This window comes from Strix aluco, chromosome 13 (assembly GCF_031877795.1).
Source record: "Strix aluco isolate bStrAlu1 chromosome 13, bStrAlu1.hap1, whole genome shotgun sequence".
Taxonomy (NCBI): Eukaryota; Metazoa; Chordata; class Aves; order Strigiformes; family Strigidae; genus Strix; species Strix aluco.
Genome location: NC_133943.1, coordinates 19,033,333 through 19,058,726, shown reverse-complemented (window position 1 = coordinate 19,058,726; position 25,394 = coordinate 19,033,333).

The following is a 25,394-nucleotide window of genomic DNA, read 5'->3' as shown; positions in this document are numbered from 1 at the left end:
GCTCAGTGAGCTTTTCTTACATACTTTGTAGTTCAGCATAAGAACGATCTTTCACTCTTCTTTCTACAGTTATCTAAGTCTGGAATACTGCCATAATGTAAATGATATCTAGAATCTTGATGGGCTTCTAATTAACATCCTGCTTCTGCAGTTGAATCTTTCTAGGAGTATCTCTGCTGATCACACAATATCCTTTTGGGAAACTGGCTACCGAGAGTTTATTAATAGGGAAGTTCACAATATTCTATCAAGGCAGTGATTTAACACCAAATAAAAAGTGTTCTTTTATTAAAATTTAGAGTCATGTTTTGAGTTTTATACTGTGCTTAAGTGCTGCTGTGATCTCTTTCATGAACACCGTACCAAAAAATAATGCAAGAAGGCAAGCACTGCAGAACTTGAAGATGAGTCAGTTGGGCATCGTATGCTGATTTCCCCAGCAGACTTTCCTTCAGTGTGTGGAGAAGTAATTTCAACATTCATCTGTTTTCACTGTGACATAAGTACTCAGTATTTTTGTTGCTTCATTCAGTTTATGCTTCCAGAAGGGGGGGAAAAACCTGAGTTAAAGTATATGAAGAAAAAAGGTATTGGGATCTAAAACAAAAACAAAAAAAAATGAATCAATAGATTATTCAACATAAAATACAGCCCAGTTCTGTCTGATGGGAAAACACTGTTTATAAAGGTTTTGAAGAAACTCCTCCCTGATGCTGTGATCCAGTGCTGTTGTGAACTTCAGGGTTTCTTCTGGTGTGAAGATACTGACAATGGTTTTGAAAGGCTGCAGTGGTGAGATCTGGGCCGCTTTGGTAGATGTCCTGCTGACTTTCCAAGGTCAGGATCTTTCTTTCCTGATGCTTTCAGTTTCTCTTCTCAGTTCTCAGAAACTTGCAGCAGTTGGTATGAGAAAGCTGTGTTTTCTGAGGCAGTCACGCTCTGCTTCATGAATCCGACTGCTTACAGACATTGCCAGAATTCCCATGAGATTGACAATGTTTGCCAGGTGTTGGCTGATGTCGTGATGTAGGCCAAACACATGACAATATTTATATTATCTGTGAAGTGGTTCACCATGTTCGATAACACCTGCTAAATGCTTTGGGATGTTAACGATGTGTTCACCAAGGACCTGAGGAGTTCTGCAGTGTATACCAGCTGGCTGGCCATGTTTGTGGTGTCCACCATGTGGTACACAGCTCGCATATGGGTATGTCTTTATTTCTGATGCTACTCCAGACTCTCTGAGATTACTTGTGTGGGATTATGCCAGTGATGGGTTTGGTACAAAATGTCTGTGAAGACCGTGATGTCTGTAGGGAGGTTCTCTCTAGGTAGGGGATTTTTTTCTCTTTCAGTAAAGCTAAATAGCTGTTAATTAATCCCTAAATTGGTGTGTCACTTTGTTTTTGGAAGGATTGAGTGCCTTTTTATAATTAAAGTATTGAACTTGACTTTGGGACCTGTAAAATTAACTGTTTGTGTTTTCTACAACCTTGATTAAATTGCTTCAGCTCTGTGTGTCTCATTTCTTTTCCATATGCATTAGAGACTCTTAAGGCCTTCAGAACATAGTTTCTATCATTATGTATTTGCACAGTGCCAAGTGTGGTGAAGTCCTGGCTGAAGTTATGTTCTCTGGAAGCTATCCTTACTTCAAGTATTCAGCCTCCAGCACACGCTTCCTACTGTAGACTCTGGTCTATTCATCTGGGTGGTGTAGAGAAGCACTGGGCACTGTTAGTTATGTGTAATTAATTTCTGTGCCTTACAGAGCTTGTACAGCAATTTAAGACCCTTGTGACCCTTTTTATATAAAACCAGAGATAGTTATGACAATGTATAAGGATAGCAGTTGTGACTTTAGTCATGTTGAGCTCAGGGGTAGAAGTTGTCACTCCAGTAAGCAGGAAAGGGGTATGAGACTTGAGTCAGCTAGGAGAACAGCACAACTGTCTTTTTTTATAGCTATTATACACTGTCTGGCCACACGTGATGTAGCTGTGGCCAAAAATATAGTCCTTGTGCTTATTGCGCAGCTGAAGGATACTCAGCGTGGTGTGAAACCTTCAGAGATCTTCATCTTTCTGAACATGCTGAGTGGAGTAGGTTCATTAGGCTTCAAGATAAGCTAGTATACAGCAAAAGGTGCCTCTGTGAAACAATCTTTTCATTAAATATATAGAGAAATATCTGACTTGGGGAATGGCAACATTGTTCTGAAATCTAGCATTCTAGCTCTGGTCTGCTTTAAGAAATAGAGGTGTCCCATCAAGGTGAATGCAAATTGCACACACATGTCTGACAGGAGAAACTTATTCCTAAAGTTTTGTGGGAGCATCTACTGAGTATATGCCGTGGTCTTGAATCAATCTTTTTTCTATAAGTGGGAAATACTATTTCATTTTTTAATGTTTCTTTTGTTGTATGTAAAGCTGTGTTTTCAATATCATAACTTCATTCTTAAATTCTTGGAAAAGAGCAAAACAAGTGAACAAGTAGCTTTCAGGATAACTTTTTTTTTTCTGAGGGCTTTTTTTTTTTTTTTTTGGCTGAAAGCTTCTGAAACTTGCTTTGTTGCAAACACCGGAGCCTGATTTTTCACCTTTTTGTAGTCATGTATTTTTAGGCTAGTAATTTCTTGGGTACAAATAATTGCAAGTGCAATTTATTAGATGCCTGAGGAATGGATTGCACTTAGAAGTCATGTACTTTAGTCACGCAGGTGATGAATATTTGTCTAAAACCTAGCCGACTGTGCCATCCTTCAGGAGCTGGACAGAAGCCCACCTACCTGCTCAGTGAGCCGCAGCTCTTCATAGGAAACCACAAGCGTCAGAATGTACCTTTGATCCTTAACATCATCTGCAAGTGAGAAGTAATGCTTTGGGTGTAAAATACATTGCTTGAACTTTCACAATACTTAATCTGTTGTGGGAGAAAAAGTGAGAACAGAAACCGTTGTGGCGGTAACTCGACTGCACTAATTTAGTTTTTCTCTGTCTTGAACTTAACTGTTGCTGGGACTGGCTAATACTCTAGTTTGTACAGAGGAAAAATGTATTGGGTGTGCCAGGGGCACAAGATGTATAATTAGGTTTAAATATGCATTATCCTCCCTCTCTGTAAAGCTGCTTCTGATACCCTGTCCAATTTCTCGGATCCCAGGTCAGAGTGTGTTACAAGGTCTTGCTCTGACGCACCAATTTACTCCCAAGAAGTGCTTTATTTGGTTTATAAACTATTTTTCTTAACTCCATAAAACCGGGGCTTGACTTATAGGGTGCTAGTTCTAGAGCTTGTGCAATGTAAAAAAAGGACACTTTTACCTTGACATTCTCATTATACATGAGCTGCATTGCCTCACATAACACAACTTCTGAAAGCAATGATCCCCAGCTCATACCTGTAAAATAATTAAAGCAAACATTTGGGCAGTGCTGGGATCCATTACATAATAAGAAAACTTTCAGCTTTACCGACAGCGGTCTTGTATTTGGCTCTTGAAATGGAGGAGATAGAGGTAAGAACTGATGGAACTGGCGTATTCCTCCCCCTCCCACAAGAGTTCCACAAAATTCAGTTCCAACCCAGCAGTGCTCTTGCTTTGCACGAGTGTGATCTGAATGATGCTGCCATGTGTCTCAGCTGGCAGCCTAAGGGAGCTCTGCTCTCAGGGCGTATTGCTGGAATTTTTACCTGTTTTTTTTCTGTTTTGTAATGGTGCATTTCCTCTGGTGAAAGGGGAACAGGCAGGTTAATTTCTTTCTTACACAGTAGCAGGTATTTGTTCACTTCCTACCTTCTTCTTACGGGAAAAACAAGTGAAAGGTTGTAATTGTGAGCCGGAAAGTCAGCCTCTGATCTTCAGCTAAGGGCTGGACATCAAAAATGCTTATGTACACAATTTGCAATGCTGCGTGCCTGCTGCTGGTAGAAATAAGAGGTGAAAAACTCTCTTTGGAAAGTGTTAAACTAGTTTCTAGCTCAACAATTTCAGTAGAAATCTGGGTGTGTAGTCCTGAATCAGTAATGCTATGTAAGGATTCTATGTAAGGTAGGCTAATAAAAGATGCTTACCTCTCCCTTCAAAATTTGCTTCCTCGAGCACGATTCAGCAGCACTGCTAATAGAATGTATCAGGCTTAACCAATTAATTCATTGTGTCAGATGGGTGCAAAATGACAGCTGTGTTCCCCAGAGACCATCTCATTGCAGTGGCAGTTGAAACTTAGCTTCTGAAAAAACAGAAATAGTACCTGGAGTTCATAGATTGAAGACACCATCATCTTGACAGACTTCGGGGCTGCTAACACGAGGAATGGGCTTAACTTTTTTTAATTGCAGATTTTAAAAAGAATCCTAGAAATACATTACATTGGCTTACATTGTTGACATGAGATTTTGTGCATTATAAAGAAAAAAGCTTAAACTGCAAAACTGATGTTGAACTTCAGTTTAGATTTAGAAAAAGATTTTTTTTTTTAATTTTAGAAAAATAATGTGAGATAATGGAGAGCATGGTACAAAAGCAAAGAGCAATCTCGCAAGAGTAAGAAATACTTTTCAGCTTTTCTTCAGATGCCATGTCCTTAAGGCAGACATTTAACATGAAATACTGCAAAGGGTCCTTGGTTTCGTGTTTACTTACAGGTGTTCCTTGTTGAAACTGCTCTTCCCATTATTTTATATAAATCTAAGCAGCAGCTTACTCAGATCATGGAGTGTTTTCAACCTCAATAATTCTTGCCCTCCTCAGAGCAGGAGGTCCCGTGCTGTAGCCATCTCCTGTTTTGTAGAGTGCGGTGGACGTTGCTGATACGTCGAGTGCCAAGGTTGGGTGGAGCAGGAGAGGCTCCCAGAGCACATGGGTGTTTCCCGACTGTTTAAAGGTTTGGCTTTCCTCCTGATGGAAATCCCTTGCATTGCAATGCAATCCCATCCAATACATAACTGTCTTTGCAGTCAGAAAGCTTTTTCTAATGTTTACATCTTCTTTATGACTCTCAGTAGCTTTATCTTGTCATTTTGAGGAAAAACTGCAATGTAAATGGAACCCTCTTGTAGGAGTCAGCAATTTGTCTTAATGAAACTGACTTTAAAATATATCAGACAAATATTTCTGCTTTTACTGACGTGATTCTGCTATATTTCCACATTCTGCATGCTACTTGAATATCCAAAGTGAAAACAAAGTACGTAGATAATTTGTTTCATCCCATAAGTACTTGAAGACTAATACAGTTTCTCTTAGGTTTTTTTTTTTGGTTTACACAATTTTTCTGGTGTTTCTTTGGACATTCTGTTTCTGAAACATTTGTTCATTTGTTATCTTACACAGCCTTGCAGATTTATATTTTTGAGGAGGAGTTTTCAAAACAGCATATAGTATCTGAGCCGAGATCCGTCTGATGCTGAATACAGTACATGTCTCTCGTGCTACCTTTTTGTTTATATGTACATTTTTTTTCTGCACTATGGTGTTGCTGCCTGATGTTCAGATTCTTTGATTATAATTCCAGTATTTGTCTGTATGCTTGGTATTGGACACAAGGTATTCCCAATTTCTGATTTATGCAACTGATTATTCTTGACTCAGGTTAAATATCGCATTTTTCCATATTGAGTTGAATCCCTTTTTTTATTTTCCCCAAACCACTTCTACAATTTGTCTCTCCATGTTGCATAGTAATCCTCTCTACTCCCTTTGCCACTCTGTCTGGCTTAGCTTTAGCTGTGTATTTAAGAAGCATACTACCTATTCATCATTTGAGTTTTTCAAGAAAATACTAAATAAACTGTAGCTAGGACAGAACCAAGCAGAGTCTGACTCAGTGCGAGAAACAGAAATACCAACTTGGTCAGTTTGATTTTTCTTTTTTTCCACCTAACTTTGCACGTACATTGAGATGAAGAACTGTCCTGAAAGGCAGCATCAAAACACTACTACATCAAGATACTCCTGCTCCTGTCCTTGTCACCCTGTCTACTGCTTTTGATAATTCAGGGCATGAACGACATCTGCTTTTCCCCGGTCTACATAACCTGTCTATCTGCTGTTGAAGGAAGTAGACTCCTTTGACATGATTTGCTCTCGAGAAACCCATGTTGGCTATCAGTCATCTCTGTCTCTTGCTTAAAATGTTTGTGTAGTGATTTGTTCCAGCATTTTTCCAAGAACTGAAGTTAAGTGAGAAGGCAATTGCAGCAGTGTCTGAAATTTTCGGATGCTAAGTACCCTATGATGCCATGCATCTGGGGTGGTTCAGCTGTAACAGTGGATCCATTTATACTCTCTCTTCTTTCCCAGCGCTAATGTGGAATTGTACTTCTTTGTCCCTGATGCTGGGTTGTCCAACTCTGCCATTACTACTTACTTGAACTTGTCACTTGAGTTTTGTGGGTAATACATCTAATTAGCTAAAGCGTGTTCCAGGCAACAAAGTCTTCAGCAAAATGCTGGGACTAATAGGAGGCATTTAGTGTTTAACATGAAGTGTACAAAACTCACTGTAATTTTATCTAGTGCAGACTTTGGCCTCTTGTCACTGCGTACTATTGTTTTGTGTGTAAAAACAAAAGTGCAAAGAACAAATAAAATGGTTTTGTTAATTAAAAATTGTTTTGCAGAATTAAATATAGCCTTTCTTTCAAGGCTCTAGCAGTTCCTGAAACCAGTCAGTGCTGTGTTTCTCTGCCGTGGTTGAAATATGTCAGGCAGGTGTTTCAAAAGTCCTTATGCTGCAGGGAAATATACTCTGATGTAATCTGCCTAATTTGACTCTTTGAATTACTTTCAAGAACACTTGCTGTTTGTAATGGAAATAGCTCACCAACCACTTCAGAGAGGACTTTGTAATGTGAGCTGGTAAAACTCTGCAGGTGTAGTGGTTTTTTTTATTTTATTTAACATCTTAGGTTTGTTTACTTTAATGTGTTACTGAAAAAGTGACATAAAAGTGGTTTAACAAGTCATTTTTCATTTGAAAAATGTTTTCTTATTAACAAAGTTAACATCCAGTATTCTGCAATAGAACTACCGACTCCAGGAAACCACATTTTGCCCAGGAGAGTATGTTTCCTGAGGCTGAAATTCCCCAAAGACTTTTGTTTGGGATTGTACATACCTGAGGCATTTTGGCATAAGCATCAATTAAAAAATGGGAAATGGTGTTTTCCTTGCTAATTCTTGGCTACTGAATGGAGGTTACTGAAAGCCCTCTGTTTTACCGACGCTCTGCTTTAATCTACCTTTTTTTTTTGCCCACTAATGTAAGTTTATGAATTAAACTGGGTTTGCCTCAGGAAAAAGATCCCAAGATGTCAGAGTTCATCATCTGAACTCTGGGGTTAAGCAGCTGTACTTGACCAAAGGTTGTACTTTTTGAGCGAATTGTTGTTTAGAGAAGTAGAAGACCATCTGTGATGCTAACTTGAAGATGATGTTCAACATACAATGTCATTGTAGTAACAACACACAGACCTGTTTAAGATAGAAAAAATCGAGTGAAAACTCGTAATGACCAGCCAGTGCAGCCATGGGTTTCCAGGTACTGCTTCATCGTGCCACTGAAAATTTGTTCCTGGTTTGTTTAGTGTATTAGTTAACTTTATTGGCATGTACACTGTTAAGGCTATATTTCAGCAGAGACAAAAAGATTAACAAAATAATGTGTGCCATTTCACGGAGATGCTGTTTTACATGATATTTAGTTGTGGGGCTTAGCAGGGATAGTAGATTTCACTAGATCTTTTTCTCAAATGGGCCTTTACTGTATTTCATTGCTTATGTTCCTTTGAATCACTCCAAGTTCAAATATACAAATGCTAATGCAATCTTTTAAACGCCTGCCTTTGCGCCTGCCAAGGTTCAGAGCACTTCTTGCTGGTATTGTGTCAGGCTCAGTAGTCAGTTTTAAACATCCATAAGGTGGTTGTTTCAGAACTTAAAGCACAGCTCTCGTTTTTCAGTCAAGGCTACCATTTGCCCTTGCCAAGTCTGGAGTTTTAAATCAAAGCCATTTTTGAATTATCCAAGCACCAAAAAAAAGGATCTGAAAAATAAAGTTGACAGCTGTGAGGTTTTTTTTCCACATTCGTCTGCCTCAAACAGCTGAATGGATTTTATAAGACTTTCCAAAAATATCCCCCTCTATGCTAAGGGCAGAGTTAGTTAAAGAGCAGAAAAACTTAGCAAATCTACTACAACTCACTTTCTGTTTTGACAGCTCTTGTCTCATTTACCGATTGAGGTAATTTATGCAAGTCTGTTTTGTTTGTACTAGTATTTCAGGGATGGCTGCTCTTCATGTAAGTATCTGTGTTTACAAAAAGGTTAGTTGCAAGTCATTTTTTTTCCAGTGCAAGGAGCATGGTCTTAGTCAGAGGTCAAACCAGTGACTGGAGCAGTCACAACTTGTGAACATTTTCTAGCTGAAGTTAAAAAACAAGTCTGAGACAATATAAAATGAACAATGCCAGTTGAAGAAAAGTCTTTGTAAAAAAAGTTGCTTTAATTTTGTGGAGGAAAATGATAATAATTTTAAAACATGATGCATGGGGAAAGAAAACTAGCTATATTTCCCGAAGAACAGTTCTGCCAGCTCCAAGTTTGCCCAAATGAAAGACATTTCTGTCCCATTAGTTAATTTAATGGAGAGTTTACAAACGGGTTGCAATGCGAGTTCACGCTTGCTTTGTATTTCAGTGACATTGTGTGTTGTGTAACAACTATTTTCATTTGACTGTGTGTGCATGCCCCGGGATTGCCATGGTAGTTCCAATTAGGCAGAACAGAGAGTTAACGGCAAACAGTGCCCCCATTGCATTCCCTTTGAATGAGCCGTAATGATTTTATGCTCTATAATATGATCACATAAGTGGGAAGCCATAATGAATTAGCTGATGGTTGTTCCTGCGAGTGTGCATTTTATTACAATAGGCACATCTGGGGAGCACCTCGTGCTCTGCAGTATCCACGGAAAAGGACCTGCATTCCAAACCATAGCTGATTTTGACTTGTAAATCTGTTTTTTATGAGGTGTATGTGTGTGCCTGCCCCAGGAGAGTGAATGCCGTTTCCAAACGGGCATTTGGATACCATATGCTTAGAAAATGCTGGCTATCGCTCAGTAAAAGTGAAGTTCCTCCTCTTGGTAAGTGCTGTAGACCTTCTTACTGAAAGATTTATCTCTATAACATACTTTGAGAAATGATGAGCGATAGATGAAAAGCTTGAGTTGTTGTCTGTGGTCCAGTCTGAAATTCAAGCTCTTCAATAGGTCTTGAAACCGAGGCTCATAGCCATCCAAAGTATTCTCTTTCCATGCGTTCAATCAAAACCACCCTAATGTCAATTAAAATATTCCTGTGTGGTTCAGGTGGTGTGAACTTGGCCTCATATGAGTTTGGTGACTGCATGACAGCCTTAGTATTTAATTTAATTTAATCTAATAGCTTCATTTGTAAAACAGAACTAAAACTGGTCTATAGTTTAGGTTTAACTCGATTAGGGACTGTGGTATCTCAAAGCAAAAGCCAAAGCACCGTTCCTGGGAACATACAAAGCTGGGGAGCATGAACTGCTGGGCAGTACACTTTGTATTGGCAAAGGCTGTAGTAGATAATTTAATAGCTCCTGCCGGCCACTCCTAGAAAGATTCAACTGTTTTAAAGGGCATAAAGATGATATCACAAAATCCATGGCATGAAAGAACCAGATTGTGGATGTAAAATCGGTGTCAGTAGGACCTGCAGTCTCAGACTCTGGTGCTTTTTAACTCGCGGTTGAGTTAAGGTGTAAGGCCGAGCACCGGGACAGGGAGATGCCTGTCCTAATGCTCAGAGCGGGGATTTAATAAGTTTCTATGGGAGTTAATACTGATGTGCTGGATTTGGGTGGTGGAAAGATCTACAAAATCCTCTAGCCTCATTCTTCCCTCCCTTCTCTGTGCCCACACTCATCCCCTAAGTAATTTTGTATAGGCAGCTCCAAAACCCCAATCTTCTCAAGGTGCAGTGGTATAGCAAAAGACTGCCTTTTGTGACCCAGCAATGGGTCACAGAGCGCCGCGGTGGGGACAGATGCCCCTGAGGATGCACTGGCTCGAAGGCTCCAGTCTCAGATAAGTCCCTTGTGCTGGGGATGAGGAGGCAGTGAGGTGGCAGCAGCTTGCGAGAGCGATCATGAGGAGGGGTTGACCCAGGGACTGGTTTGCTCCTGTGCCTCTGCGGGAAGCACTGACCAATTCAGATGCTTTTTCTTAAGTAAGAACCCTAGGTATGTTTTCTCTCTTAGATATGGTTAGACTGGCTTATTGCAACTTACTGTCTTAAGGTACTTGCCTCAGTGATGCCAGCTCTCTCGCCTGCAAATCTTCAACTGCTTAATGTCACTGCTGGTAAAGCAAGACATTTGATCAAAATCTTAACTTCCATTAAGACAGAGGGTATCTCATTCTTTCATTTATTGGGGAAAATGTGACATGAGTGTAGCAGTAGTGTCTAGAAAGCAAAATGCAAGGAAGAAAAGTCTTGAATATACTCTGAACGCCTGGGGCTGGCAGTAGTGTGGCTGATGCATGGGTTGAAGAACTTATTGTGGTTACCAGACCTGTGTGCAAGTGCACGGAAGCTCAAGTGGTTGTTGTGTAACAGCTCTGATGTTTCTGTAGATGTTTTCAGACAGTGGGAAACAAAGTTGTCTAAAGAAACAATAAACCACATGGGTAAAAGCAAACATCTATTTACATGTGTAAATACATGTTTTGTCAGCCAAGAAGCAAGGAAAAATCCTTACTGCAGTCCCACCAGCTGACATGAGGAAACATGCAGCTCCAGGGCTTGCCTGTTCCACCCAGAGAGAGGATCTCCTCTCCAAGTCCACCTTGGTGGCCGCTTCAAGTACAGGAAGAATGAATTCTGGAGATACTTGCTGTCCATGTCTGTAGTATAGTGCAGAGTGTTGGGGAGTCTTCTGTGTATTGACATACACACTGAGAATTTCCATACAGTCAGGGAGCAAGGGGGAGAAAAATAGAATTTATCCCTACAAAGAAAAAAAAATCAAAACCTTGAGCATTATTAAATTTTTTTTCTAGGTGATGACTAAAAGCCAAAGGGGTTTGTGTCTTCCAGGTATTTCTGGGCAAATTGGTAGTCAGAGCAACTTGGACTCAAAACCATTCCTGCCAAATTACTCAAAGACACCAATTTTTAAAATTTTTATTGACTTTTTACTGTTTTGTGACAGCATGTTGCCGTGTTGAATGATTCTTCATTCTGATTATGAAAATACCATTTTCTGAGCAGTGAGATGGTTTCTAGTGACACCAGGGGACTTGTTGCTGTTAGCATAAGGTTGAAGATTTGTTTGTTCAGTTATTTCAGATAATTTCATGAGATTTTCTAGGAAGCAGCTTTTGGGTTATCTTGCTCCAAGAGGCAAAATTCTTGGGCATCTCTGGCTTCCTGGTAGGTTTATCTAGGATGCTACTGTATTTGTGCAGGTTGAGATCCCGTACACTAGAGAGTATGTTGACCGTCTGCCCAACTAAGAGCTTTCCATATGTGTCTCACGCAACAAGCAGAGCCACACTTACAGTGCTAAAAAGCTTGTGTACGATGGCTAACTCGGGCTCGGTGTCTTGTTGATGCCCAGACTACAGTGTGCAGCTGGGTGGCCGGGTCATGCCAGCTAGCCATTGCATGGCTTCTGGCCAGCGTCCTGGCATTAGCACTGTAGCTGCATCGATAATCCCATTTTTGAAGCATTTTTCATTTTCACAGTCTGTTTGCTCAGGAAGGGATACTCTGTGCGGGCAGGGGTTTTGTGTAGTTGTTTTATGAAACTGAAATAAGTATAAACATTGTGTAGCTTCTCTCATCAGGATGACTTGCCTCAGGTCTGGCTTGAGGCTCAGCTGTGGACAGACAGAGTTTTTTCGCCCTGAGAACAAAGGGCTGGGACAGATGCTGGTGTTTTACTGGGATTTTTGTTGCAGAAAGGGGAGAGTGAGGCTTACTGTACCCACCACCCTCAGCATGACGGAACCGTGGCTGTTGCCTCGTTGTTCTCCATCAAGTGGTAGCTGTTGCTAAACCCAATGCGACTCCTCTTTCTCTGCTGAAGCAGTGATGAGCCTGGTTTTCCAGGGCTCTGGTGTAAAGACGACAGGTTGAGGTCAAGGCAGAACATGAGTTGCTGACTTTCATGAGTTTCAGTTTTCTCCCATTCTTTGAAGGCCCTGTATATAGAAATCACATGCCTGTTTGCCTCTGTTTTGCTTAAAATAAGTTTTTATCCCTCAAGGATGCTTGAGAACAAAGGCCAAGAAGCATCTTTGGGTTCAGCAAACAAAGGACAAGTACAGAAAGTGCCTTTATTGTTTTTCTGAAACTCGTGACTGTAAAGGCAATTTTTTTATTGTTTTGAAACCTGATGTTAATTAAGTACTTCTGGTTGCCTTTGCTGGGTGAGTTGCTCTTTTAGTTCCCCATCTACAAAACGGGGATAAATATTTTCCTACCACATTGAAAAATCATGTTAAAAATGTACAAAGTCCAGATACCAAGGTAGTGGAGACCATATAAATATCTAAGATAAACACACTTACACCAGGATTGGAACATGCATTTTATTTCTAGCAATACTCTTTCTGTCCCTTTTAACAGACCTGGCAATTTGCAATATTTCAGTGTTGAGAAAGCCATCAAGGCAGATTAATAACAGTGTGGAGGTTTTATTTTTGTATGTGGGCAAGATAATATCATTAATATCTGTCTTCCTTTGGCTGGCTTCGTGTGGATTTTGCACAGAGTACTACATTAAAAAGAGATTACCCTGCTATGACCCACTGAGTTTCCCTTTCCACCCAAAAAAATACGGGAGTGAGCCAGTATGCTTTAGTTAAAATATAAACGGATGTGCTTCACCAGTGCTCTGGTATGCTTTGTAGTTTTTAAAATAAAATTAGAATTCAATGCAAAATGTCTGCTTTGCTACAGCATCAGGGCTGTGATAGCCCTGATGGAGGAAAACGCTGGGGCTTGTTTTCCCTTCTGCTGAGCTAGTGTGTGCTTCCGTGTGGGCTTCCCAGCCCTTTCTGAATGGGGTTTAGTTCCTACACCACGTTCTTGGAAAATAGCAGTCTGGTCCAAAGCCAGGGGCAGACTGTGGCAGCCTTCCCGTGGATTTCTAGGGGCTCTGGATCAGGTCCTTTCTGTAAAGAGGTCAGGGTGGCTTTTATAAAGGTTTCCATGGCAACCTAAAAACCACAACAACATAAACTTTGTTATATTAGCCTTAAAACCCAGGGAGAGATGTCAGAACTGGAAGGTATGCATTAGAATTCTCAGTCACCAGGGTACAGAGGGATTTGCTTTGGGTAGAACTTCATCCTGGTTTCCTAAGTATTCACGTGCGGAGGTCTCTGGGCAAACCTCCCCTCTGTCCTCTGTAACAGATGAGGCTTTACAGGGAGAGGCAGAGGGAAATAAGCATTTCCCCAGCTGAGAAGGGCTCTAGTGCCTCCCCTTTTCTCACCTGTAAATAGTCAGTTTGCTGTGTTATTTTTACTGGTTGTACTGTGAAGAGATGCAGGATGGGTGGTGGGGACCACAGCCAAGGCTCATCTGTGGGAGTCAGGAACTAGGCATGCTTCTTGGAGCTTTACTGGCTACGTTACATGGAGGCTAGTTATTTCCTCTTCTCTTAGTTAAATTGCTCTCCAAATGGGCTAGATTTGGGATTTTGGCCTGTGTCAGTTTTCTTATTATATATCTTTTTAGATAACTTATTGTTTGAGTTGGAGACTTTTCAAAAAATATTTTTGGTTTAATTAAAAAAAAAAAATCCAGGTTATAAAATGGAAACTTTTGACAAAATATTTAATTTAAAATTGGATCTATAAATACTTCAGTGCTGCTACGGATACTTCCACAGGTGGGCATTTTGACAATTTCAAAATTATTTTAGAAGACATTGTAAAGTATTATAGTTTTGAAAATTTTAGAATTAATATGATTCCAAGGAATTTGAAATTATTAGTGAGAAATTATTATTATGATCAAAAATAATTTATCCTGATTACTATTTAGCAAAGTCTTTTCTCTTTTTTTAAACTAATTTTTATGTACCAGTGTTCAGGGTAGAAACTCTTTTGTCACCTTAATCTTTTGTGGGACAGGAAGTCTGTTTCCCAGTGGCTCTGGCCATTAGCCAACTGGGAAGGTGCTTTCAGTGCCCATAGGCATGGGTTTAAACTTCCCTGTGCAAACACAGCAGAATATGTCTGATGCTTCATGAAGAGGGAGAGAGTTGATAAGCTTCTCCCCAGGAAGTATGCAGCCAGCTACTAATGCTCACTTTAAAATGAAAAAACAAATTTTAGTAAATCTAACTAAATGGCAGAGATTTTAAATAAAACCATTCTTCTAGTATTATTCTTTTCCTCAATCTTGGAGAGAATACTTATTTTTCTTACAATTTTCTGCAATGAAAAACACCCTCTTACCTGCTTCTTCCTTTACTGAACTCCTGCATGTGACTTCATAGTTTGTGGCTGCAGTGAGTTCTGCTCTCACTTAGGCCGTGTACATACCCAGTTGTTCATGTTTTATGGGTCACTTAACAGTTCACATACCTGAGTTAACTGCATCTCTAAGCTGACAGGTTCAGAAAATACTGGAGTTGGAAAAATGTGGATTTTTGGGCTTTTCCTCCAACAAAAGGTCTGTACTGACAGAGCTTTGTCTTGTGTGGGGAGCAGAGCCCACAACATGGGAGCAAAGAGAGCTGAGAGGGTGTCCTCATTCATAGCACAAGAAAGATGAAGTGGATGTCTCCAAAATGGAGGTTCTTAGGAAGGAAAATGCCTTGCTTTCTAGAAACAAGGGCAGCTGGCCTTCTGCATGGTGGCTCATTGAGGCCTGTGTTGCAGGGTTTCGTGTGGCTGGTGATGGTTTTGTTTTAAACCCGGCAGTCTGGGACTTGGAGAAAATACTTCGTGCACTTTGAGGTATTGATGGAAGACAATCGCAGGAGGAAACCCTGTCAAAAATTTGTTGTTGAGGTGTGCCTACCTCTGAGGGGCAATGCAGTAGTTGTTTAAACACGTGGTGTCCCAGCAGGGTGGGTTATGTGGTATAGAGTGTCCAGGGGAATGTGTACTCAGCACGTGGACTCGCATGTGCTGAGCTCAGAGTAGCGGTGGCCCATCGATAGGAACTGGCTGAAGCCCAAGCCTGGGATCCAAGTGCTTCGAGTTATGGGGTGTGCAGTAGTCAGAACCAGACGTGACTTTAGACTTGAGCCTACATCTAGAAAAATTAACTGTTAAGAGTATGCCCGTGAAGTCCTTTGGGATTCTTCCAGCTGTAAGTGCTAACCATGAACGGTTCCTAACCTTGCATTCAGGTTTGAATTCCTTCTTCTAATACCATACAGTACCAAACAATGAGGGGTGGCTTTTTGCAGTATGAGAAACATCACTGTAGTTCTGAGGTAACAGAAGAAAAGCAGTATTTTTTCAATCAACACACTTGGAAGCGTATACTTTGCCATACTGTGAATCTCATAACCTTGATCAGGTTTCTCTGAACGAGGACCGGTGTGATTATTAAACAACTCTCAGTGTAGTCTGATGTTGCATTGACATTTTGTGTCACTCGCACCTTTTGTCATCACTGCCGCTCTGTATCACATTTCAGAAGAGGATGCTAACAAAAGCAAACCCAGATTTCTTTGCACATGGCTGATGTGAGTTGCCCAGTTCTCACAGGAAATGTGTTTATCCTTGTTACTGTTTCATTTGTTCGGAGGTCTGTTGAGACCATCTCTCAGGGTTTAACTGACCTTCTTTCACCTGAAAGAAAACAAACGCACGTATGAAAATTTTCCTTTGATTATTCTCTTTGCTTCCTTGTTAACAGAGGCCTTGTTATTTGCTACTTCAGATGGAAAGCTACTGGAAGGCTTGTCATAAGTGTAGACCATTATTTATAGAAAGTTTCAATAGAAAGTATTTTCTATTTGTTTTGATGCATTAATTTTCCTGCAGGCATCCATTAAGTTGTATTTCACATGTAGCTCACTGGGTGGCCCATTTTTCAGACTGGATGAACATCAGAAACTATCCCTGATGTCAAGCAGAGTTCAAATGAACTTCTGGGGTCCATGCTCGGAGTCGTTTAACTGTGCCCAAGACTGTTGCAAATGAGGGGTGGAAATGCACCCAGGACACCTTCTTTCATGCATTACCTGACCTGTTCAGAGGTTGTATTTGCCATGTTTGAGGCATGGCATGGATCATTTATTCTCAATGCAGTATTTGAAATACTGTGGAATAGTTAAGTTACCATACTAAGGAAATTAGAAACTGTCAACTGAAATAACATAATTACAGAAATAGTCTGCCTCTGTTTTTCTTAGAAACTAAGTGGGATCATCCAGGAAGTAGAATACGTGGAAGTCACAGGTTGCAAGAACCATTTTGATTGAACTCTCTGGTCAAGCAGAATTATTTGCTAGGAAGCATTAATTAAGCCTACCAGTAGTGGAAGTGTAGAGATCAGACTGCTACCAAATCAGCCGTCCAGCTGGTAGCAGCAGGGCAGGAAGATATATCAAACTGGGGATGTAGATTTTGCAGGCAGAACACTTATTTTCCCTTGTATGCTATGGATATCCAAACGAGTTTTGATGATAATTACAGGTGTTTCACCTAGTGGGGAGAGTACCCTAAGGACTTCTCCAAGTGTATTGTCACTTTTTAATTTTTTAAAGTTTCCTGAAATAATTTGAGGAGACTGTAAAAAATAGCAAAGTGAGTAGCTTGATGTAAGGCTGGAGATGATGGTGAATCAACTGATACAGATCAGAATAACATCATATGTTCAAACAGCTTGGGCAGAAAAGGCAGAGGGCTGAGGATCTGCTATGAAGTGTTTGAGAGGCATACTAAATCAAAGAGGATTCCAATTTAAAATAGCAGGATACAGCAGAAAAGGATGGGTTAAAATCTGTTTTGAAAATCATTCCCTAAAACTCGTATTTTGTGTCCATTTGATGCAGATTTTCTACACGTGACATTGTGCTACGTTTCTGTCTTTTCTTTATGGAGAACAATCATACAGCCTGCACCTTACTGGGAAGCTGGATTAGACTTCAGACATGCAGTAATGAGTTCCAGTTTGGAAAGAATCCACTTCATAGTTCTCAAGAGTCAGTATATATTAAAAAAACCCCAAAAGATTCGATGAGTTTCACATTTAGGAAGAACACACCAGATCTCTGCTGCACTGCTCTGGTTCCATTGATGTTAACTGATTTGTCTTGGCAAGTAAGTGGGGAGAATATGAGAAGGTAGCAAATTGCAAGATTATGTGAAAAGCCTATGATTTCACTTTACCAGATAGGTTCTCCTTGTTTCATTTTCTATTATATTACAATAATTAGTCAATAGTCTGATTGCTGTATTCAGGGATTAGTGTCACAGACAATTCATCACAAGTTAAACATATGTTCTCTTGGATGTACCATATTTCCTTGCTTATAATTACACTTTCTTTGTGCACACTAGTCAGAGGAAAAACTCTTCCTCATTAATATTTGGTTGAACATACTTGTACCAGATGTAGGTTACTGTGGGTTTTTTTCCATCTGGGATAAATCAATACAGATACCAGTTTAGCTTTTAAAGACAATGGACAGATTGTATGAGGGTATTTTGTACCTGTTAAGGTTGTGTATATCCCTAGTGTTGTTAATTCATCTAATCTCACTGATTTTCTCTAGGCAAATGGCTTTTCTGTCATTTCTAATATTTTTTGCAGTGAATATGGAAGAACTAGTGTTTAACGCTTCATAGGGCAAGGAAAAGGCACAAGGCCTAGAACTGTGCACAGAAATTGCATTTCTGATCTGAGAGGTACAGCCTTAGAGATCTGCAAAAAAAGGTGAAACCATTTTGTCAGGATTCAGCACTTTCTTGGAGCCTACAGCTCTTACTGTGGCATATTTGCCAGCGCGTTCTCAAAAGGCTTCAGTATACACAGCCTTGAAATTATTTGAATACCTGTCCCTTAACTCTAAGTCCACGATACTTAATTTGGGCTGTCAGTTCTTCAGAACACCTCATAGCCTGATGTTCAGCTCTTTTCTGGGATTTGTTAATTTTGAGGCAGTTTGTATGGACGATATTTCCACGCTTTTGATGTAGCTGATGTTAGAAGTTGAGCTATGCAGCAGGTTCACCATTGCAGGAGTCTGGTCCGGTTTTCCAGGAACTGTGCTGGATTAGTCCCATGGAAGACAGCAGAAACAGCCAGCTTCAACGATGTGCTTGATGATGCTTTTTGAATGTATATACCCTTAATTTGAAATAGTCTCTTGGATCATGTTCTCCTGGCACACGGATCCCCTTCAGGCAGTTGAATCTAGTGTAACAGCAAGGTACGGGCTGTGGGATAAGTTTTTCTTTATTAAAATCAAATTATATTAAACAATGCATGGTGCCCTTTGGTATAAGAGAAAGTAGTAATCGATATAATACCTATATAATGATTCTTCTCATAGATAAATTGTCATTTTAAAACAAAACTGCCAAGGCTTATCCTCACCAAGGTATTTGCAGGTTGAAAAGCTGTACTTCAGTGTAAAGCCAGGGATTCAGTGGAGAAATAAAAGAAGCCCTCCCTGGTACAGGACTTCTCTAATATGAGTCAAAAGACCCTTATGGCACTGGGTAGCTGAGTTTACCTCCCCTTCTCGATCTGTTCTTGGAGGATTAGGGGTATATCAGCTGCAGGTAGAGCTCTCACTGGCACTGGTGGGAGTACATGCTTGAAGTATGGATTTGGGGTTTTGCTTATGGTATTAAACAAAACTGTTTGCTGAAGCCCCATAGATGGGTTTCTGTACAGCAGCCTCACATTAATCATCTTTGTCAAGAACATCTTCCTATCGGTAATTCTGTGTAACATGCAGAGGCGTCTGGTGGAATAACAACATTCCGTGTGTCCACGTGGTGTTAAATGATGGGCTATTGGAGCTTGTTGGAAAGTGGGTTTATTTTTCATGGAACACTAAGTGAAAAAATAACAGGTTAATAGATGCTTGACACTTAACTGAAGCTGAATATTGAAGCTGAATATTATGAGAAGATGCCATAATTTTAGCTGGATTTTCCTCTTTCTTTGCAGACCTCCCAGGGTTGGGTGCCCTTTCTTGGATAGTAATGAGCTTTAAGATGTGCCACACATTTGAGTGAATCTGAATTCTTTGTGAATGTTTGGCCCCACTGCCAAATTCATGTAAACTTCTACCAGTCCTGTGTAAAATGAGCAGTCTTTCTGTTTAATGCCAGTTAGGACGGTTTCAGTAGGAATCTAGCTTGTGTGGTAGCTGCAGGGTGGGCTTCCTGGGGGGTACAGCTGTAAGCAGTGCTGTAGTGGGAGTTTGCTTGTCGTAGTCTTTAAGGAACTGCAAGCTGGAATTGGAGAAAGTACCAACATTGCTGTAGGCCTTGATTTTTAGTTTCATCTGTGACTGGGAATTGTAGTTCACAAACTAATTATTTCACAAGTGGGCTGAGGGAAGAGCTAGAAGTGGAAAGCCATGTTTTACACTTGCAGTTCAGTGACAGGCACTGCGAGGTCAGTAGCCTGACAGATACAGAGGACTGGAGAAGCTTACTGTATGCCTGGAGCAAAGTGGAAGCATGTGAGGAGAATGTGACCGGCGGCCATCCTGCTGCTTAAGCTGCTGCTGGGGTGAAGCAACACACTGCCTTGTACATAGCTTAAGGTTAGAGTGCTATTCCACTCCAAATTAGTTTTTCTACTGCATGTATCACCTTAATATTTGTATCAGAGAAGGACCCAAGGGTGAGGGATACTCATGTTATACATCAGAGGATTTCTACTGCAAAAGATAGAGGATGGATCCATGGGCTGGCATGGCCTTTGAAATACTGAAAGCTCAATTGACGTTAAACATATATTGAACTATTTTTGTTGTCAACCCCAATAAATAAATAAATTCAAGAGCTGCAGATGCTGGACTGAGTAGCAAGATTATGTAGAAGTTTTTAAAAGAAATCAGTTCTGTGCTGATGTTGGGAAGATTTGCAGTTGAGTCGTGCTTAGGAACCTGCAGTGATCATCACTCAGGGCTCTCATAACAGTGAACTAGGTTACAAAATTGTGGAAAAGCAGGAATTTTTATTCCTTTTGTGTGTGAGAGTCCATTTGTTCTGGCAATTTTAAAATTAAGTTTCTAAGGTAAATCTCCAGTTTGAGAAAGAGAAATAAATACAAGTGTCAAATCCTGCTCAGGTCACTCGTAAAAACACTACCATTCCCTTCAGTGGTGCAACTTCTGAGAGTACACCTAGCTACATGATTTCTTGCAATTATTCTTGAAATTAGTTGAGGCTCTGGGTGTAAGTAGTGAGGAAAAAGTGTGATAGAGAATTGATGCCAAGGAGAAAGTCAAGGAGACCCGCTTAAGCCAGAAACTTAAACACATGGCCTAGTTTAAGTAGTACTTGAGTAGTCCTGTTGTTTTACTTAAGCACAGATGATTCCAGTGACCTTGGCAGAACCACTGGTGTGCTTAGAGCAGGAGACATCTGGAAGTGTCTTGCAGGGTGGCGCTAGATAGAAGTCCTGTTGCAACAAAAAATACAAAACCACACAAACCCCCTCCCCCTAACAGTACAAAACCCAGCACAGCTGTATGTGCAGCACCATGGGCGCAGGGAGCAACACCTGGATTTGCTGATCTGGAGGCAAAATACGTAAGTATTGCTTCCTTTGTCAGAGGATGAATGCTCCAGACAAAAATCAGTAACTGTTTATTGTAATGAGCTTCAGAAGGAGATAGAGAACATTCTCCTTTGGTTTACCACAAGCCTGATTTATGCTTTCTGCCTGTTTTCATTATCCCTGCTAAATAAGCAATGCCCTGAAGTCATTGGTTGCGTGGCCTAACATAATTCACTGCTCCCTAATGCTTGAAAAGTCTTGCCTTGCTCTGTGCTGGTAGGCATGTTGAAATAATAAATTATGTAGTAATGATGAAAATAAGAATACGTGGTTTTATACCTATTACGTTTCAAATCACACTGCCCTATTGTAGATGATCATTCTCTCTGCTTGATAGTGTGATAGTACAAAACGGAGATGGTAGCAGAGTCTGTAGTCTCCTCTCTAGAGGCTCTGCCAGCCTTCAGTGGGATTTGTACCACGCCTTCCCATATTCTTTTTCTCATCTCAATGCCACTGTGGAAATTGATTTTAATTACACTTACTTTTAATAACGTGATCTCAGAAGAGGATGTAAGTGAAATAAAGCCAAAAGAGAAACAAATTAATTTGATGTCCTCTGGGGACAAGAGGAACGTTTCATCAGTGGTGTATAGGAAGAGAGGGTTAGAGATCTGGCTTAGGCAAAGGAAGTTGAGATAGGAGCGCAAAGAAAGTGAGGCTGCACTCTCTGCTTAGACCGTAGCGGGTGAACTGGGGCGGTTAAACACTGACACACTGTCTGTCAAAGCTGGGTCAATTATAGTGAAGTCAGAGAATTTCCTTTCATTGACCTTTTCAGGACTACAGCTAGGCCTTGCCCTTTCACTTGGAATACCATTCTCTTTCAGTTGTACAAATGGACAGTGAGTAGCAAGTATAAGTAAAGCACAATTCATAGCAGTAATGTTTCTCAGTATGTTTTCTCTTCACTTGTTTAAAACAAAAACCCTCAACTTTTTTTTTTTTTTTACCTTCTCAGGATACATCTGTGGTTTGTGTTTTATGTGCTCCTGGCTAATTTACTTTGATACCTGCCCTTGCCTCTGTAAATTCAGTGTTCTGCAAATCCAGCTGACCAAAGTGAAGCAAACTGTTTTCAGACTTGAGTGCTTTTCTGGGGCCTTTGTCAGAGAAGCATGATCCCTGTTTTGCAGTTCAGATCTGACCTAAAACCCATGGATTACACTGCAAAGCCACTTAGAAATATCTGTGGCCCAACCTGGAACTCTCCTCCTCGGTTGGATCCTCAGTAGTTGTGAGCATCTCTGCACGAGGCTGCAGTGCCATGTTACTTAGTCTTCTACAACAACAGCAAAATTCCTGCTGAACTGACTGTAGTTATGAGTGTTTGTACTGTGATAGTGCATTACACAGGTATGGTCCCTGACTGTACAGCCTGCAGTCCCCGACAGGTGTCTCCTCTGTATATAACAGGACCAAGTTTTCATCCCTTGTGGGAATCTGATTCTGATATATACTTTGACCTCCTGTGTTACTGAGGTAAGAAGAAATTTTGCTGCTGACTGAAGAGAATCCAGGTCTGGAGCAGGTGAAGGGAAGCTGTGCCAGTGTTTTGTGAGCACCTTTGGTAGAAACTGTCTTTGCAGAAGACCAAATACTGTTTCCTTTTAATGTTTTTACTGTAACACTTTTAAACCCGAAATGATGTAGTGTCTTCTTATCATTAATTTATTCTTGAGTGCTACAGGTTCGATGGTTTTGTTTTGCCTTGCCTTTCTTACATCAGCTTTTAATGCTTTGCACTGAGCTCCTCCCATAGCGAGCTCTCCTGTATACCCCAGGGTTTACTCATGCTTTGGATGTGGCTGTATTTTGTCTGCAGTAAAAGGCAAGTGTTGAATGCTGTGGAAACAGATCGCTGCAGTTTGCCTGGGAAATACTGGAGGATGTTTTTTCCCCATTTTTTCATAGCATTTGGACTTGTGATTTCACTCCTAAAACTAGGAGAGGAGCTGTCTGAGGACAGGGGAAGCTGCTTTTTCTCTATTCTCCTAGACAGGGACTGTGTGTCTTTCCAGCCTGAAGATTTGGGAACTGGGTGGTTCCTGCCTTCCCCTGCAGGGCTGGGGATGTGCTGGCAGAGTTGGCTCCAGGCAGACACCCCAGTTGAGCCTCTGCTCTCCCTGGTCAGCATGGCAAGGCTCTGCGCTGGGACGGGGCTGTGGCTCGTGCTGGCGCTGGGTTGGTTCCAACCCACCGGCCTTGCAGCTGGTTGGCCTGGGAGGGAAGCGCTGATGGTTGTCTTCATTCATGGCAGAAACCCTCTCACTGATGCGGCTGGTATTTCTGAATAGTGAACTGTGAAAAAAGAAAGATAGCGCGTGATTAAGCAGGTGCTTTGCTGCATGGCAGGCAGTTCTGGTGGGGCTGCTGCCTAACGCTCTCCGAGAAGTACCTAGACATCCAAATCACCCCTTTTTAAGAAGGCCAAATGCTCTTGCAGTTATTGTTCTGGGAAGCTCACGTCACTGGGTGTATAATTCATTTAGTTTGGAATTTCAGGGTCAGACATAAGTGTCGTTATCCACTTCAGAGGAAAAGCTTTAGAAAAAGGAGGAGGGAAGCTGAATTGATATTTGGAAAAATGAAAAATGATTAAAATATTTTTGGAAAAAAAAAGAAAAAAAGCCCTTAGCGAATAGTCATTCCACTTAGCTTCTGGCCAGTCTCGCATGCTTCTCTTCCAGAATGTCTGAGTATGAATGAATCACGACAGGATCCTGGGAACTCTGCAGCCACGCGCATTGTTCTGTACATGGCATCAGGCACCACCTGCAGATGGAGAGACTGGAGAACGTTGCAGTTTCTAAACCTCACCTCGTTATACCACAGTGTACAATTAGGCCTCTAGAGGCAGTTCATAGCTCCCGGGAGAGGGAATAAACTAGCAGTGTTACAGAATTGACAGAACGACTTGATATTGGTACTGAAGCTGTCTTGGAAAACTAATATATTGACTAGGGTTTGTAAGAGGTCTTGGCCAGAAGGAAAGGCTTATAAAAGAGAAGGAGAAAAAAGGAAAGATGAAGACTAGTGGACTCTTTTTCTTTTTTTTTTTTTAAAATTATCAGAGCAAAACAGCAGCAATATGAAATTGGAGTCAGTTTTGCCATTTCCAGGGTCTGTTTATCTTCCTGTGGACAAAATTCTGAATCTTCTTTTTTGGCATTGAATGTCAAATTCTTAGGATAAAGCTCCCTAAATACAACCAAAAACCTTTTAGCAGTTGAGTTCTTTTCCCAGGAAAGCTTGAGTAAATCCCTTTGATAAAGAGAATTTCGCCCTGAGCAGGGAGGAAGTGTGCCTTATGGGTGACAGCATGAGCATAATGATTGGGATACCAGCCTTCTGTGCTTCTGCTCTTCTAATTTATGTGTTTTTCTGAAGAAGTTTCATGTATCTATTGTAGCAGTCTGTTTGCTCTGAATTTGAGTGGATGTAAATGAGTTCAGTAGTCTTATTTATTTTATCATCTGTTTAAGTTAATTTGAGATGTGTGGCTATTGTATGATGAAATATATGGCATTATTCTGAATTATATTGGAGTAAGACTTACAGCTTACAGTCTTGCTGGTCTTGACAGCCTGGTCACTTACTGGTGACTTACTGGTGGGCATTGTTAATAAATGAACATTTAGAAGAACGTGAAAGCCTCAAGAAAAACACATGTTCATTTCAGCCCTTCCTCTTCCCTGGTCTAACTAGAAATTCTAAACAAAGCCTTGGAGACAGTCTTCTGAATCCAGGTGGCAAAAGGTCTTAGTGGTTTAATGTATGACTAGAAATGTTAATGCTCATAAAAATCCATTCCCATTACAGAATTCAGCTATGGAACTGCCTGCTGGATTAAATTCTGTAGATTAGTTGTATGCTATTTGAGGCATAATGACTCCTCCTTTTAAAAGATCATCAGCTGTTGAGCTCACTGAGGTGTATTAATGTATCAATTGGTATAAACTCAGTGGGTTTTGAAGTAGTTGTGTTGCCTAGTACAGAATATTTAAGTAAAACCTTATAATCATTCTGGAAATTGAGCTATGAACTGTGTCAGCTGGTGAGTATGTACCTGTTGCAGATGAAGTCTTTCCTCATCCTTATCCTCCTGGCTGGCCTCCTCACCAGGTGAAGGTCTCGCTGTAAAATTTCTGCGACGCATGGCAGTTTGACCTGAGCACAGGCTCTGTTACCTCTCGATTTCTCTGTGGTATCTTCCGAATATAAGAAGTGATAGGATGAGAGGAAATGGCTTCAAGTTGTGCCAGGGGAGGTTTAGATTGGGTATTAGGAAAAATTTCTTCACTGCAAGGGTTATCAAGCACTGGAACAGGGTGCCTAGGGAAGTGGTTGAGTCACCATCTCTGGAGGTATTTAAAAGATGTGTAGGTGTGGCACTTAGGGAGATGGTTGGTAGTCACAGGTTTACGGTTGGACTTGATGTTAAAGGTCTTTTCCAACCTAAATGATTCTATGATTCTACTGTGCCAGTCATCTATTACTGTCAAGGTGTCCTTTCCAGTCCTCAGTTTGCCACAGGATCCCAGGGCCCTTGAAAAAATGTTCAAGTT